This window comes from Anomalospiza imberbis, chromosome 6 (assembly GCF_031753505.1).
Source record: "Anomalospiza imberbis isolate Cuckoo-Finch-1a 21T00152 chromosome 6, ASM3175350v1, whole genome shotgun sequence".
NCBI lineage: Eukaryota > Metazoa > Chordata > Aves > Passeriformes > Viduidae > Anomalospiza > Anomalospiza imberbis.
The window spans coordinates 59,934,956-59,953,010 of record NC_089686.1 but is presented as its reverse complement, the minus strand read 5'-3'; the positions used below and the strand labels follow the sequence as shown (position 1 = coordinate 59,953,010).

At 43.7% G+C, this 18,055-nt stretch overlaps 1 protein-coding gene across 6 annotated transcripts in view; it reads left to right on the top strand.

Annotated features, from left to right (window-relative positions):
* The first annotated feature begins 8,060 nt into the window (after window positions 1-8,060).
* HIPK3 (homeodomain interacting protein kinase 3) overlaps window positions 8,061-18,055 on the top strand; it is a 70,636-nt gene continuing 60,641 nt past the window's right edge. The window contains exon 1 of one of the 6 annotated variants that reach the window (XM_068194730.1): window positions 8,061-8,217. The gene's annotated coding sequence lies outside the window, so the exon portion shown is untranslated. Of the gene's footprint in view, window positions 8,218-9,445; window positions 9,614-10,450; window positions 10,882-11,333; window positions 11,654-18,055 lie in introns of those variants that run through there. The other 5 variants (XM_068194731.1, XM_068194726.1, XM_068194732.1 and 2 more) reach the window with 5 other exon arrangements.

The window sequence follows — 18,055 nt, the reverse complement described above, 5'->3', positions numbered from 1 at the left end:
TGCATTTAAATGGTAAAGAACAGTTGATATGATCGTTACATTTCATGTGTTGAACCAAAAATATTTATAATGCTTTTAAGTTCAGGAGTCAAGTAGCTGTCATCATGCTGGGCTATAAAAAGCTGATTTCCATGTCTTTATGATGGAATGTAATGATGAGTGGAACCACACAAACAATCCAGGTTTGTCTGGGGTTTTTTTAATACTTTTCTCATTCAATTGTCATCTCCAAGGGCTTGCTTTTGAGGGGGTATGAATACATGTCTAGACAGTACTTGAAGAAATGGAAAATACCTGAGGAAAATCTTGATCCCACTCATGCTACTGATGTACTTTTTGAAGATTTCAGTGGGACTTGCATTCTATTTATCGGGCTTTACACGACACACACGTTTTTGTCTTTCAGGAGGAAAAAAGTGTTGGCAGTCCTACGATAATGAATAAAAACTGGCACTGGCAAAATTTCTTCCTTCAGGAAATAAGGACTCCTGAGGCAGGTGGGCAGCTGGTGCACTGATATGATGCTCCCTACAGTGCTGGCCAAGGTTGTCTCCTCTTCCCTTGTACACTTCTCTTTTTCTCTCTGAATCCATCTGTCGTCTCTTGTCTGACACTTGGATAGCAAGCTCTGGAAGATTTCATTTGGAAGCCATCTTTGTGCTTTATATTTATTACATTATGGACTCCTGACCGTGAAATTCTGGTCCATATGTTAGGCTACTTTGTAAATACTGCTGTCTCTATATCTATTAAAATTAATACTGATATTCTGGGTATTTCCCCTAAATGCTCATTAATAGTTTAATGTAAGCATTGTAATATTTTGATTGGTCTTGATGGAGTAGTTACAACACATGAAGCATCAGGAGATATTTCAATGAAAATGGAACTTCTACTATTATTCCAGCACTGATCTTACATATAAGAAAATAAATAAAATACTCAGTGTGCAAATTTTCTTCTTGAGTATTCAGTAATTTCCTCCTGGGTTTCTGCAAGTAATGAGACCACTTCCACATTCTGGGATGCTGCTTCCCAAGACCTGTGCACGTCCTTTCCCTGTTCTGCAATCTCTGCTTAAGCATAAGTCATAAACAAGTGAATAAAAAGAGATATAAAACTGGCTGCACCTGTGTCCACAAAGTAGTGCTCAAAAATAAACACCTTAAAACACAATCAGTGTTTTAAAAGAAATGATGTGGCTTCTCCTCTGCACACAGGCTGCTTGAAAGCCCATCCCCGTTGATTAAATAATGCTTTTTCTTGCTCTTTTTCATGCCTTAATTTCAAGGTGTTTCAGTCTGTGCCCTAACACTTGCCCTTTTAGCCATTACCTTCAGCTGCTTCTTGGTATTTTTGTGAAATATTTTTTGTGAAGTATTTTTGAGTGACAGGTGATAAATTTCCTCACAGGATGCACTTTTATCACATTTTGAGGATTATCCAGAATAGGAACTATCGATTACAGTCTCCCACAAGCATGTAATTAAATAATAAATAAAATTGATTAATAAAGCATATTTTTGGTGAAAATGTGTGTACTATCAGATTTGTATTTTTTATTTTTAAATCATTTTATTGCATGCATATAGAAAAACAATGAAGTCTATACAGATGCTTTTTGTCATTGAGGTAGGAAAAGGATAAAGTAATTTGGACATATTAAATTGTTTTTGTCAGGAATAGGCGTACAAATTTCCTTTGTAAGATATGGCACGAGAGGTATGGATGGAAGTACTTCAATCCCTGACAAATGTACTATTTATGTAACATGTACCACTTCATTATCTTATTCTGAGCTATGCAGTTTGTATTGAAAAAGAAAAATAAAACTGAAAACGATCTGGAGGTTCAGTGCATATATTAGAACGGTGGAAACTGTGTTTTTTAAGTCACAAGTAGCATTGACAAAAATAAGTTAGTTATAGAAGGATCTCCAGTTTTCTCGAGAGCTTCAGTGGAAGTGGCATCTGAGACTGGAGCCGTGGGCCCTTCCTCGTGCCTCTGTGTCCTGATGGCAATCCATCCATTCCTTGTGCTCCTCTCGGAGGGAAAATCCAGCAAAATCACTGCAGTGCTGCTGCCAGACTCTGAGGGAGCCGTGGGGATCTTTGCACGCACACGTCGAGTTCAGTCTCCCCAGGCTCAGTCCTCTCAGGGCACTGGCAGTGTTTAGTGCTCTGCAGTTTCTGTCCTTTCATTTTCTCACCTGTTGTATCTCATTGCTGTTCATTTTGGTGTTGAGCACGGCATGATGTTTATGACCATTTTTTTATTTATGGCTATGTTTTTATTTATGACCCATGTATTTTATTTTATTATTTATCCCATTTTTTTCAGCATCAGATCGTGAATGTGTAAGGCTGTACTCCCTGTTTCAGTAGCAGAGAGTGGTAGTTATATCAAAATATGAGAAAGCCATAAAACCAAGCTGATTTCCTGTCTACCTTCACACAAAATCCAATTAAAATGTCACATGGGTAGACACGGTATTTTTTGTGTATTTACACTAAAACATTTTAAAATTGAATTTGTTTAATCAAAACAGTCTGTAAGTCAGAAAACAACATGAGCTTGACGTCTAACTTAGCGAGGAGGTGTTAAAAAAGTCAATGAAAATTTATAAATATAGAAATTAAATATAAAATAAATATAAAATATAAATATATAAATAAAATATTAAAATACACACATATTTATATATATAAATAAAAATATTTACTATCGACGTGCACATAAACTGAAAATGCTACAGGTCAAAGCACCACCACCAGCACCAAGTGCAGATGCAGATGGCTCAGAAGTGTTACCTGATCTTCCCCTGCATTGTCTGCGGAGAGATTGCTCAGAGCTGATGGGGCTTTGTGGCCCTAGTGACAGCCCGCTGCCAACACTTTCTGCCCAGTGTCTCGTTACCAGCAGGGGACACGGTGTATTTCACTGGGGCAGAACAATTCATTTAACTACTGCCGAGCATCACCTTTTCCTTTGGAACGGATTTTGGGCTGTTACTGGTTTGCAACAGAAAAATAAAAACTAAGCACAAGTTTTGTAACTTTTGTAAGAATTCTATTAGAACGTTTGCACCTCTGAATAAACACATTTATAGGAAAATATGTTCTTTGCTAAAGAAGAAAATGTTTTTTTTTTTCTTTAAAGTGGTTTGATCTGTTTTCGTAACTCATGTAATTAATGTGCCTTTTCTGTTGTTCATTCTGGGAGGAGAGTCTCTAATGTGGTAATTTAAACCTTTAGAAGATAATTTTAACTGGGTTTTCATTAAGGATGTCTCATGGGGGAGGGGAGAAATAAGGATATCTGCTTTTAAAAGGCAGGAAAACCCATGGAGAAGTTGCTGATGTATTAAACTCTTAAGGGAGGGTGCAGGTGGACATTTTTGAGCCACGAGCACATGGACTCGGGTAAAACTGCTTCTCAGGAGGGATTTGTGCCACAGACAGACCAGTGACAGAAAGGGGCTTTTTGTGCAGTTTGGGTTTTGTTTTTAGCTGCTGATAGCAAAGCCCTGGCTCAGTCCTCAAGTGCTTTCACAGTGAGGTTGGAGAGAGCCAGGTAAGGAGGTCATCTTCCATTTCATTCTAAAATAGGCTTGGCTGTGATTCAGTGCCTGCCAGAGTTACAGCAGGCTCCCCTCCTGCGTGCTGCAGCTCGTGGGGGAGGCTGACACATTCTGTATTAAGATAAAACTTCTCTTTGCCACATCAGCCTGGACCAGCAGCCAGCTAATCAGACTATTTACTCTGGAATACGCTGCAAAAGCACGGCCCCAGAAACCTTTGTTGCTGTCAGTATTTTCCCTGCAGTCAGTAGACATTACTGCTAGTAAGCACCAACTCACTGGAGTAATGCAGGATTATGTTTTAATTCTGTAATTCGACTGCCTGCTGGTGTTTAGTGACGTTTATTTGAAGGAATGATGCGTTCTGGAAAGTGAGGTCAGCTGGAGCATTTGTTTCTTCATCTGTCTGCAGCCCTTCTGACATCTGTCATTTGTGCTCTTCATCTGTCTGCAGCCCTTGATCTTGCAATGTATCAGTCACTGAGGACAGAAGTCATTACTCACCTGTAAAAATGAAATTATTGCAGCATTAGTGCATGGTACCTATGGGTATTCCTAAATGTCGGGTGCTTATTGATGCTTATTTCAAAACAACAGGAAAAAATGGCAATATTTGCTATCAAAGATTTTTAAAATTAGCCCAAAGTCACTGGAATTTTAATTTTAAATACGCTTTTTATTTTAAAAGGTAATTTTTCTCCTCCACAGAAAAAGTGTTTCAGTGTTTTTTCAACTTTTATGTAAAGTAAACTTTTTTCCAATGTTTGGCTATCATTAAATTGGGACTGGATTATCTCATTTTTTGTTGATTGCCTTGAATATTATCATTCTCAGTTTATATCAGGTTCTCTCTATTTTATGTTGTAATAGTCAGATATTGTAAAATATATTTGTCCTTGCCAAACACCTCAAAAATAGAAACATACTGTATTTTTGTACACATTTAACATCCGTTAACCCTAACAATCACTTCCAATTCTTTTCCTGCTAGAGAGAGTGAGCATAAAAATGTAATTATTAGAAACACTTATGTGAAAGACACTCAAACACCACAAAGGCTGATGACTGCATGAAAATTGTAAAGAAAATGCAAGGAAATGTACAGTGCCAGACTAGAAATGTACATTATTGTGACACATTTCCTGAAGACAGACCCTTTGCTTGTGGATCTCCTATGGAACATGAGTGAGGAACGAGCGACTTCTATGGCTCTAACAGAGAGGAAAATCAGACTGAAAATGAAAATACAGTCTGAAGAATACAGTACCATGACACCTTAGCATTTACATGATCCAGTAAAGATATTTCAACCACCCCACAAAATATTGCATTTCTTTAACTCTTTGTTAAAGAAAATATGTTTATACGAACAAGGCCTTTGCATAGTTTAAAGCACAGCAATGAAGCGTCTGTCAAATCTTCACCTATTGATGTAATAGGAACATGAGCAGAGAAATAAATATCTCACAGTGTCCCTGAGCAAAATCATCTGTGACAATTAGCAGGGTGCCATATTTTTAAATTATAGTTGTCCCAGTTAGCTGATTCAACAACTATGGCACTGAAAAGGACATGAAGGTTGAAAAGAAACAACTGAAAAAAAAAAAAAAAGAAAGAGGGAGAGAAAAGTTCTGCAAAACCTAAATTGAACAAGTAGGTATTTATGTAATTTCAAGATAAATTAATTGTATTTTTCTACTTATGTTTTTTTCCTTTTGCCCTGTACATAAACGTCACTCTTCTATTAAAGGTTGGATTCGATGATCTTGGAAGTCTTTTCCAATGTTAATGATTCTACAGTGTAGTTATTCTGCCTTTCTGTGATGTGAAAAATTAGGGGATTAGTGTTTTAGTTTGGATGAGGAGTGCATTTCATCTCAAGTCAGCCAGCTTTTATCCACGTGATAGCCAAAAAGATTTTAGATTCCTTCTCACATTTTCTAATAATTACCATTTTAGTCACCTTTAACTACTAGGCAAATTTTTTTCCTAAGAGAAAATTCCACCATTACCTGGCAGAATTTGAAATAGCAATGTCAGGATGGTGCAGGAGGCTTCTTGGAGCTGGATTTTAAAGGCTGAGGAAGGAACAAGTAGAAAGACAGGCAATCTGAAGAATGTTTTAATCTGATTTTCTTCTTTGGAAGAGCCCCAGTGGATGGCTCCTCATGCATCCCTTGGGGGATGCACAGGGACCTGTGGTGTCTTTCTGAAATGAACATTGGCACAAGCAGGCACAAAGCCCCAGAAAGCACCATGAGCCCATGGAAAGCATTTTGCAGCTTTTAACTGTTTCCAGAGGAGCCAGGCTGTTGAATTTGTAAGTTAAACAGCAAACAATAAACAAATACTTTCACCAACCTCCACTCCACCCTGTCCGTTTTTATTTTTTTTTTTTTAGTCCTGCATAAAATCTGCAAAAAATGAAGTGGAAATAAAAGGTGAAATTTGTACTTATTTTTGCAAATGTCTCAGTGGAAAATGCATAGAGAAATTTGTGTGTTTTTAATTGAGGAAACACAGCGCTTCTCAACTGACCTTCCAGTTGTTGCAAAAGGAGCAAAGTGTATGTTTGCTTTAAATTTGGAAGTAATTTTCCATTTACACCCAGCAACAGAAGGTTGGATTTTTGATGTATCTAGCAGACATATCTATGGGGAGGGGAGATGGGGAACTTTGAACTATGCTTACCTGAATATGATAGTAATCAGTGGGAAGTGTACATTTAAATCTTTATATTTTAAAAGAGCACTTTTTACCAGTTTAACTCTGACCCTCTTACATGTTTCCACAGGAATTTGGATCTTGAAAAATTTTGATCCAAATGCAGAATATCAAATGCTTGTTTCTCATAATACAAGTCATACTTAGGTGACAGTAACATCAGTTAAAATGCTTTAGATAAGAAATTGTGAGGAAAAAACAATACTTAATTTTGTCCAGTCTTATGTCTGATTGGGAAGCATAAATACTGTAAGCATAAAATATTTCAGCCAATGTGAAAACCAGTAAATACTGTAATTTCAAATCCTATAAATTGAATCCATGAATTAATTCCCTGCTTAACAAATTATTGAATACTATGGGAAAGACTAAATACTGTGGCCTGCAAGTTTTAAAAAAAGGAAAATTGAAGTGGAATCTTTGCTTGTTCCACCTGTGAAGGCCTGGACACCTGCAGGGGTCACAACAACATGTTGCCAGGCAGCTTCTGGGTTGTTGGGATTTCATAATTTCTACCCAGGAAACTCAGCTCTCCCATCCAGGTGCCAAGAAAAAACTCTGCCTTCCTCTTAGTGTCAGCTCTGACAGTCACTGAGTGTTTTCCTGCTCCAAGGAGAGCCTTTCCTGCTGGGTGAGCTGGATCTGCTGAATGGGATGTTCAGTGCCAGCAGCGGAGAGGCATCACTGGGAAAATTCAAGTGCTCAGCAGAGTTGGGAGAGGCCAGTTCTGTCCCTTTGCACCGGGGCTGTGCCTTGCTGTTCCGTGCAATTGCATCTATGCTATTGGTGTAATCCTGAGCCTTCTGGATGGAATTACAGCCCCGTGGTCTTGCCTTCTCCTGTCCTTACCTCTGATGGCAGAGCCTCATTCAGGACTCAGGCTTGTTCAAAAATTAAGAGTCTAGCTGATACAAGCAACTCATAAGTTGATATGAACAACTCACACTGGCTGTAAAAAGTGTTTTGATGATATAGCTTGTAGCAGTTTGAGGAGTAAAACAAATTGTTCTAGCCAAAGCATTTTCAGTCTGCATCTACACTTGGGATTTTGGTAACAAAAATAGCACAAAATGTCATTGGTAGGTGTTCTGCCAAAAGCTTCTAGCCTGTGTTTGTCCTCAGATCATTTCTTTTTTTCTGCATAATAGATTACATCTGTTGGAAGTATCTTCTTCTAACTTCTGGGTTTTATTTTCCACTCAGAGCACTCACACCTAACCAGTGCTTATCCTCTGCAAAGGCTTGGAGACAAGGAGGAACAGGAGCCCACGGGGAGGGGGGGGGGTGTTTCAGTGCTGAGCTTCATAAATGAATCTAAATGACACGGGGCCTCCTTCCACCGAGTTACTTAAGCACTTTGAAACAAAACCCTCCCCTCCAAACGGTATCAGGAGTCCGCAGCACTTAGAGGTGTAACAGGAGTTTCCACATTGACCCCTCCCTTGCCTACCAGCACAAATGTACCCTCCAAGAGAAAATTAGGACAGGGAAGTGTTGGCTGTTTTCCAGGTGACAAAAAACGTCATGTGAGGGCTTCTGACACAGTCACATTTAACCTCTGATAAAAAAGGGTCATCAGAGTGTTTAAAGCTCGCTGATACATCTAATGTTGTTTTACTGTGCTTTGTGGGCACTTCAAAACTATTTTGTGGCCAAAGTAATCCCTAGGAGTCACTGACAGAGGAGGTTCATCACTCCAGCTCACACTGGCTCTGGCCAGCCCTCAGTCCCAACGCTGAGGAAACCTTTAACTGAAACAGCTCCCAAAGAAGGGAGCTTCTTGAGGGAGCTTGTAAGGAAATAAGGAGAAAGAATGGGTCTGCAGAGGGGTGCTGTGCTCCACAAAAGCAACTGAAGGAGTTTCAAAGAGATTTGAGAGTTTGATTACACGCTGGTGATACTCCTGTTGCAAGGTGAGTGGAAGTCTAGCTTGATCTAATTAGCAAAAACTGGAACATGAGGACAGAACTGACAGTGCCGGGATGTTTCAGGAGGTGCTGCCATTCAGCCAGCGTGACCAGCCCAAAACTCCAGTGAGAGAACAGTATGATAAGAGAGGTCAATGAGCCCAAAGTCACCCCTTCTTTTCTAAATCTAAATTAAAATCTGTTTCTGAAAGTTGGTGAATGTTGTGCATATGTACCCGTGGAGCACTGGACTCATCATTTTGCCTGTTAGCAGAGGATTGGCATCATTCAAATTTACAACTGTATTTGGATTGTTTTGGTTATCAAACTGTAGGAAGGTACATGGTAAAACATGAGAAATTTGCTAGAAATAGATCCTGAAAAGCAGCTGGAAAAATTATGTTGAGACTCATCAGTGGATCAAAATTTGGGGTGATATACACAAATTTAAGTTTGCAGATCAAGTATGGATTGAATCAGCATATATTTAATGTGCTTTTTTAAAAGCCATTTTAGACTTCGTATGGTTAAGTAATCAACAAGAATGTTTATCAACATTTACTGTCTATTTATATGTTAACAAAAAGTGTAGAAATAACTCTGTAGGATGTTATTTTTTAGGAGCTTGATTAATATTTCTAAGATTAGTAAGCAATAGATGTTATGAGCAGCTCTTGAGTGCTATAATTTACTACCATTGACACCCACCTATTTCTTCCCCAGCCCTAAATTATATGGCTCATTACTTACAAGACTGAAAATTGGTGGTGCTGTGGTAGTAAATCCAATGTTAGGTTTCAGCACTTCCGTACAATAAGTCTGGCTTCTCCAATTAATTAACTCAAATTCTGACTTCACATCCTAACAATCTTTATTACAAGGATTGGTCCTAAATAAAGGTTAAAATCAAGCAAACACGTGTTGAAAATACTGGAACAAGTAGTGAGAAAAAATAGCAGAGTACGTGTAGTTGTGCAAGTAAATAAAGAAATTCTTTGTTATTTTTGGCAAGAGGTGGAGAAGCATGTGATGTCCAGTTGTAGCTGTAGCCAAGGATTTATCTTGGGGCTAAATACTTCATAGGCAAACAGTAATTCCTTTTTCACCCCACATCAGCTGAACACTATTTCGGGTCAAGAATGCTGTTTGCAGAAGCTGACCAGTCCTACAAACCACTAATATTTAAGTGATGTGTAATATTGGGGACATATTACTGGGGGTGTATCCTGTTGTTTTGTGAAGAGTTGAGCAAGGCAAAATGCTGAACTGTAACGCAGGATGGAAACCGGTCAATACATTTGCTCTGTCCTGTTACCTCTAGAGCTGCTGGTGTGTCTGATGGGCTCGGGCTAGCGTGGCGAGGACTGCTCGCCAGGGAAGGATGTCAGACCAGATCTGGAAGGTTGGTGCTTCACAGTTGTTTTCAGGGCTGGCTGGGGAAGTCTCTTTGTCTTACAAGGCCACAACACTCATTTAAATGAATTGGGAGTTCACCTGTTCATTCTCACCTTGTCATCTTCTAAGCTCCGGCTCCTGAGAGTCAGGCCTTTGTCCTGGCACCGCTTTGCTCATCGTTACGCACGTTATGTATCTGGGAATGAGTGTTAGGGGATTTGGCAGCTAACGAGGTGGGAGGGAGAGCTCAGCGCTTGGGGTGTGGTGATTGGGACGGCCAGCACCGGAGGGTTATTAGGGGTTTTACAGGTGCTCCTCGGAGACCCCTGATAAAGCACGAGGTTGCCTTCCTCCAGGCAGTAACAGACCGGGGCGGGCAGAGAGGAGCTTTCGCGGTAGGAGCATCTCAAGTGGTCCTCCCAGGACTGCCCGGGGGGACCGTCAGCTGGCGCTGAGAAGGCTCCGCCGCTGAGCTGCTGCCAGGGGCGGTGATGGCCGTACAGCTGCCTCGGCCGGTCGGTGCGGGAGGGCAGGAGAAGGGAGCGCGGGGCCGGGAGCGGAGCGGGGAGCGCGGGGCCGGGCGCGGAGCGGGGCGCGGAGCGGGGCCGGGAGCGGAGCGGGGAGCGCGGGGCCGGGCGCGGAGCGGGGAGCGGAGCGGGGCCGGGCGCGGAGCGGGGCCGGGAGCGGAGCGGGGCCGGGCGCGGAGCGGGGCCGGGCGCGGAGCGGGGCGCGCTCCGAGCGCCGCCGGCGGGCGCGGGGCGGCGGCGGCTGCGTTGCGCGGCGGGGCCGGGCGGGGGCGCTGCCGCCGGACCGGGCGGAGCGGGCGGGCGGCGGGAGCGCTCCGCAGGCTGCGCCCCGCGGGCTGGGCGGGGGCCGGGGAGCGCCGGAGCGGGGCTCGGCCGGCGCCCCCTCCGCAGCGCTCGGCGGGGCCGCGGCCCGCCGCTCGGGGCGATGGGCGGCGGCGGGCGCCGCTAGGCCGCCGCGGGCAGGGCGGAGGCGGGAGGAGGCGGAGGCGGAGGAGGCGGCGGCCGGGGGCGGGTTGGGTCCCTCCCCGGGAAGATGAGGCGGAGGCCCGGTCTGTCGAGCGGGCTGAGCTGGGGCTCTTCCCTCGCAGCCGCCAGGACAAGATGGCAGCGGCCGAGACGGCGGCGGCAGCAGCGGCGGGGCTGAGCGGCTGAGCCCGGCCGGAGCGGCGCTTCCCGGAGCGCTCCCGGACATGCCCAGGGCGGCGGCGGCAGCTCCAGCGCGGACGCCAGCGCGGCCCGACCCGTGAAGGTGAGCGGCCGGCGGCGAGCGGGGCCGGCCCCGGCGGGCGGAGAGCGGCGCTGTCTCTGCCTCCGCCGGCGGCGTTCTCGCCCTGCCCGCGGGGGGCTCCGCGGACCCGACCCCCCTGCCCGGGGCAGCGCCGCCGGCCTGGCCGAGCGCGGCGGCGGGGAGCGGGCAGCGCCGCTTCCCCTTCCCGCTGCCCTCGACGGTGCCTGCCCCGCCGCGTCCCCGAAGTTTCCCGTTCCCCGGCGCGGCCAGGCGCCCACCCCGAGCCGCCCCGGGTGCCGGGCGAGGCCGCCGCCGCCCGGCGGGGGAGGTGTGACCGCCCCTCGCCGGTTCCCGGCGGCGGCGCTGGCGCTGCCCCGCTCCCCTCCGGGCGCGCCGCCTCCTCCTGCGCCTTGTATGGAGCGCCGGGGCCGCCCGGGCGGCGGGGGGTCCCGGGGCGGCGCCGGGCGCGGCCGCGGCTCCTCCCGCTCCGGGTCCTGCTCGGCCGCCGCCGCGGGCGCTCCTGGCAGTCCCGGCGGGACGCGACCCTCGCCCCTGACCCCCGAGGAGAAACCCGCGCTGGGGGGGAAGCTGGGGCGGCAAATGGTGCCCAGGGCCGGTATCACTCCCAGCAACTGGAAAGGAAGTGGACGCTTTAAAATTTGGTCAGTTCCCAAGAACGAGCTCTGTAAAAACAGAGGGGTTTGTTTGCCGGAGGCTTTGCCGTAATGGTTGCGGCAGGGATTGTGCGGGGTTTGTTCTGGATTCGTCGTGGTATCAGTTGTAAAGCTGGCAGGTGCGTTTACGTGTGTTTAACGCTGTAGGAAATAGTGATGAGTTTGTAAAAATTATTTTTATTTAGCTCAAGCCCTCAGTCGTCGGTGCTATGTGCTTACACGTATATAATGAAGAGCTTTCTTTTGAGGCTATACTTGTGTTACTAACTGTTGCATCTGACTTAAAATGTCAGAAACTGCGATCGTTTCCTTCTTTGTTAACTTACTTTTTGGGACTCCAGGGCTATACTTGTCAGAAATTAAGTGGCGCCCTTATGTTTTTTGCATCTTCCTGCTTGTGTATTTCGCGTCTTCCTACTTGCGTATTGCCTTGTTTATTTCAGTTATTTTAGTGTCTTTAAATTGTGGGAAAGTCTGTTACTATGAGAGACGATTACATTAGGTAGAGCTGCAGTTGTTGATAACAATGCATGTTTCTGTGGTTATTTATTTTCTACCCCGCATTACCTCCCATGCCATCGTTTGCAAAAAGTTTAAGGCTCTGATTGATGTATTGAGTAGGAAAGCTGGGATGGACTGCGAGCTCCTACTTTCTGACATAATAGTTCCGTAACAGCCCTAATTTGCTAGAGCTTTCCATAAACTAAGTTTAAAATACACGCAGTGCCTCTCTAACAAGCGTGGCAGCCAGCTGAGAGATTAATTAAGCACCTGGAAAATAGGTCAATACTGTATTACGAAGCGGCGTGGTGAGATGGGCAAATAAATAGAGCCAAGTGTTAACGCGGACTTACCGGGGAAAACTGATCCCGGCGGAGCGGCGGGGCCGGCTTTATCTGCGCTGCCGCGGACCTTTTATGGTAGCGCATGTTGAGAGCCCTTGGACTTTTCACTCCCTCCACTTCTTCCTGGGGGCTTCTCTGGTACTTGCTCGCTCAGGGTGTGGCACCGCTGGTGCTTGTGAATTCATTTTTTTTTTTTTAATCGATAAATTCGGCTGGGTGTTCCCAGTTCCGAGTGCGGCGGTGGTGCGTGGCTCTCCGGGCTTGGGGGCGGTTTGTAGTTGGATGGATTCCATGAGCTGGAATAAAGTTTCATTGAAAAATTGCTCGGGGAGCTGCCCCTGCCCTGGGGTCTCTGCGGCACTTGGGATTTTTCTTTGTTTCAGGTTTTTTTTTTTTTTGTTTGCATGTTTCCTCCCTCCTCTCTTTCGAACAACTACCTATGGAATCGGGGAAATGAGACCGGCTCCTGCATAACCAGATAGCAGAGACAAAGACAGGGTGTGCGGAGGAAGACCGAGCTTGCAACTCATGTTTCAGAACTAACTGATAGAAATACTGGAATTTGCACGTGCTGCTTTTCTCCTTGTGTCCTCCAGTTTGCAGCGGTTGCTTCAAAACAAACGCTGTTTTGGAGGTGATTTTTCCAAAAGCATCTGTGGGATTGATGGCATCTGCTAAAGGGGATGGGAGGCTGAGCAGCACTTTCAGAGGCAGAGGGCTGGTTAGCTCACCAGCCCCTGGGTGGAACAGAATTAACTGTACTAAATTCTTGTGAAAGCCCCAATCCTGAAGTGTAGGAATGTCAGGCTGTGTTTTTCCAAGCTCAAGTGTTGAGGTGTAGAGACCCCTCTTTGAAGGCATTGCACACTTCCTGTTGTTAGAGTAGTTTTCTTCTTACCCCTATAGGATCTCTTTCTTGTATTTTTCCCTTTTGCCAGTGTGCTGATCGTGGCAACAAAGGCCCTTTTGACAAAGTGGTGCGTTTTGAAACGGGAATTTTGTAGTTGGCTTTCTTGTATGTGAGGGGGGAGAAAAGCAGCGTTGGTAACAGGAGCAGCACTGTCATTTGAGGCTGAACATGTATTTTGGAGGAATGTTAAATACAGAAGGAGAAACTGCTTTTAGTGCAGCTAAATTTCGCTGTTGCAGCGTGGGGTGTCGTGGCACACGAGTGCTGTGCACTTACAGAACAGTTCCTGCAGGCAGTGTTGCCTTCTGCCCAGAACTTTGGAGAGTAAGGCATAGGACAGAGAGGCCTTCTTACATTTTTTTTATTAGATCAGCCTTGGCTTTTCGGAATATATAAAATGATTTCATCTGCTCTGTAGAAGCATTACAGCTGAATTAAGCTGCTCTGACTGACAGAAGCACAAGTTGGGTAGAGCAGGCCTGATAATCACCTGGCGATCCTTGGTTGAGGGAAGAAGAAATGTGGAATTGTCACGGTGGTGCTACCACCATTCCTCTGTCATGGGTTTGCTGTTGAATTTTGTGAAATAGTATCCACCTTTCAGACTTCAGAAAAGCTTGTTTGTACCATTTTGTGTTTTCAAAGTTCCTAAGTCACTGAAATATTCTATTTCTTGAGATCCCTTCACTGACAATCAGAGGTGGAGTAGAAAATAATGAATTACCTTTAGCAGATCTTGAAAGAAAAGCTCCTTATTTTGGGTAGGTATAGGATGGGACTTTAGGTGTCTGAAGCTGTATTTCAGAACTGTGGCTGGCTGAACACAACACCAAACATGGGGAGAGGAGCGAGGATGAGCACTGAGCATGTTCCAGACCGCTGCTGTGTGTGCAGTGCACCTGAAGTGACCACGTAACTCTATTTAAAGCAGCCTAAAATAACTGATGCTGTGATATGGGTTAGTGATGGGTTACCTTTTCTGACTTCTACAGGCAGTGAGCACCCTCTGTTTAACCTGGAATAACCTATAATGAAGGATAAAGCCTGGAAAATCCTGTTACCTGGTCTTGGCTTCCCCCGCCCCCCTTTAGAGACTGTTTTAATTTAGAGTCTGTACCTCTTTGACAGAATTTTAGAGAAATTGTACCTTTGTTTTTCTTCAGAGTCACTGTGCTTTGAGTGACAGGTGAGCAGGGGAACAGCATGTAATTGTGAAAATGGATTTTAGTTGGTGACTTTGATAACGTAGTATTTCCTTCAGGCTAGGTTCTCCCCCCCCAGTTCTTCAGTTGTTTTATTTCAATATAGTGAATGTTGAAAAAGATGGCAGGAGTTGGTGTGAGTCTTGGTTTTAGATGCAGTTTGGGGATAATCTTTGTAAATTTTTTTTCATGGCATATCACTTTTTTTCCTTGTAGCATTTTAATACTCCATTTTTAATAGTGGGTAACTTTCTGACAAAAGGGAGTTAATCTCTGGTGTAGCAGTTGGGCTTGGAAAAGGAAGAAGGGCCAAATAATTGAACTGTTTTTTAAACAAGTAGACTCAAGTAATTTAGTTCTGGTTTTTTCCCTTATGCTGAGACTTGGAGTCAGTGTAATTTCAAAATTCTTCTCCCAATATTAACTTTACATATTTATTAGTTCCAGCATTATGTAAACTTTTGGTATAGTATGTTATGCTTTTAGAAAAAGGTTAGGAAATTATTCCTTTTTCTAAGTAAGGAATATAATCCTTTTTTCCCACCTTTTATCCAGCTCTCTTATGCTCTACAGTATTTGGGTATAACAGGAGAATGCTAAGTTCCAAACCAGAGCAATAAAAGAAGATGCAGTCAAACATCCAAAGACAAAATAGACGTTAAGAAATATTTTCCTATATTTTAGGATGATCAAAGCTACAATAACTCCCAGTATTAAAAAAGTAATTGGATTCTTACATACAGAGAACTCCTTTTGCATGTTAGGAGGGGCACTCCCATCAAAAAAGCTATCTTTAAAATCAGTAATCTTAAACTCATGCTTTCCATTCTTGCTGAAATAATGTAACAGTTCCAGAAAACTTTTTAGTGCTTTTTAAAGCACATTACAAATGAAGTACAAATAACGTTTCTAATGTAAAAAGTCAGTTATTGCCAAATGGAAATTTGTTTTTATTTGTATGAGCATCACTTGCTGGATACATGTGGTGCTGTGGTAACCACCCATTTAGAATGTGCTGGAAAACTGGGCAAGAAAACCCAGGTCCTGATACCTGTGCTGAGTCCCATAAACACCCTGAAAAGAGGAGCTTTTGGAGATGATTGGAGATGCCCATGGCCACTTCTCCAGGCCTGTTGGATTTCGTAATCCACTGCTCTGAGTGTCTTGTGCTCTCCTCTGTTCTGGAGGCTGAGCTGCTCTGGGTCACCTCGCTCTGCTGTCCTGCAGCTGCTCTTTGTGTCACCAGGACACAGAACTTCCAAGGAGCTTAATTTGCTGGGTGAGGCAAGATTTTTATCACAGAGCTTGGCTATTAGCTTGCCTTGGGGCAAGCAGCCACCAGTACCTGAGAAAACCTGCTTTGGGTTATTTTAGGAGTTTTCTTTAGTTTTACTTCAGCTGTGAGATGGAAGTGGATCTCCTCGCCTTTGTGCTGACCTCCTCTTGCAGTGGTGAAGTGAGATGGCAAAACTGGTCCCTGGGCAGGAAAAAGTGCCAGGAGAGCAGCTTCAGCTGGGATGGCAATAAGTGGTGCAGCTGTGCTTTGTGTGGGGCTGGGGTGTCCTCATTGCAGAGATGGTTGCTGCTTTTATTAGCGTGACCAGATCCCTGCAGGCCTGGTCTCTGCGTGTCAGCTGACACCTGAACCTCTCCCTGTTCCTGCTGGAATGGGCTGAAACAAGCGCCTGCCTGCACTGGATGGGACCTAGTGTGCTCAGGGGCTGCATGGGGAAGCTCACCTATAAAGGCAAAAATCCAGACAGAAAATGACTTCAATACCAGGAATCATTAGAAAGTTTGTAAGGGAGGAAAAGAAGTTTTTCTTACTGGTGATCTAAGCTCCCTTTGGAAGACAAGGGTAAGCACTAGTATCAGGTATCCATAAAAAATATTTATATACCCAGTTTTTTCTAAGGCTTTATTAATTTACTTTTACAAAAGTAGTTTACTTTTTCATATGTAGATAGACTAAACATTTAATTTCTTGTGTTTCCACGGTCTCAACATGTCTACTGCTTTGTTTTGGTCCTTTGCGTGCATTTAGAAAAAAGTGCTATGTTAACTTTTACCAAATTCCACTAGTTTGAATAAAATATATTAATTTTTTCTCCTCTTTCCTATGGTGCAGGTTTTTTCTGTGTTGGCACAATTGATGGAACTTAAACAATTTCCATGAAGATTTTTAGTTGTTTCTTGTAAGATGCCTTTCTGCCTTTTTAACTGAAGCTGTTGATGTGCATCGTTATGTTGTCAACATCTTCCTTGAGTTTTTCCTAGAAACTTTGGTCATCTACTTCCTACCCTTTTCCTTTCAATTCTTCCTTTTTCTTTTTGTTTTTGTTTTTTGTTTTTAACTATTGGGCTTGGTTGCTTGTCTACAGTCTGTGCGTTCCAGTTGAGAAGATTTCTAGGGATTGTATGTGGGTAGAAGAGATAATCTTTGTTCTTCAGCATTTGAATCTGTTAAGTGCAGGAATTTTGGTGTTTGAGATCTTGTGAAGCCCTTCAGAAGGAACCAGATTTGTTCCTAAGAGGAGAAAAAAGCTCTTTGTCTCCTCTTTCCTTTTAATACCAACTTATTTTGTGATTCACAGAATTAGTTTGTATTCAGCCTAATAGGAGTGGATAGCTTTCTTGAGATACTAAAGAGTAATTTTAATAGCTTTTCTTTATGGCTTTTGTAATGATGCTGTGGGCTGGCTTCTTCCTTTGCACTGTGTCAGCTCTTCGCCCAGCAAGAGGACATGGTGGGAAGTTTTCCCAAGAAATGCTTTGGGAGCTCTTTGTGACAAACGCTGTTTGAGACTAGATGTGTTTTTAAAACTCTGTCACAGAGGTGTCTAAACATTCTTCTGAAGATTAAAACAAGATTGGCTGTTAAAAGTTTATTTATGCTACAATGGAAAGATTATTAAACATGGAAGGGAATACAATGGAAACAAAATGTATGCACATTAATCAGTATTATTATAGCCCCCAGGTAGTGGACTGTATGCTGCATATAATCTTTCTTTTCACATGCTTTCTGTGTAGTTAAATCAGAAAGTTTCTTTGCATAGGGGAGGGGGAGACATTTCTTGCCTTGGTGGCTTTGGGAAACATTATAATATGGGTTATTACAGTTATTGATTCAATAGGAGACAGAAGGCTGATTCTGTGAGAGAATGGATTTCTAATGCACTGATATTTACCTGTAGGAAATACTGCTTCTCTACATCCTTAGAAAGCTGAAAGAAGTGGTAAGCACCTTTTCCCTCTATTTTTTCTTTACTGTTCTACAGTAAATGCCATGCCCAATTATACAGCTGTTTTCAGCAAGCAACCAGTGCTATTTTCATGATGGTGTTGCTTACAAGGAAAGAAAAGCACCTGTTATGTAGTAGCAGAATATTCAAACCACTTTTAAATAATGGATTTTTATGATGGGAAAAATACTGGGACTTCACAGAGGTTTTTTTTTTCTGTTTATGTGTAAAAATGCCTTCCAAACATGTGTTTACACTGTGTGTGTGTGTGTTTACCTTAGTCTGTATATGTTTGAAAGTTGTTGCTAGATGTAGCTGG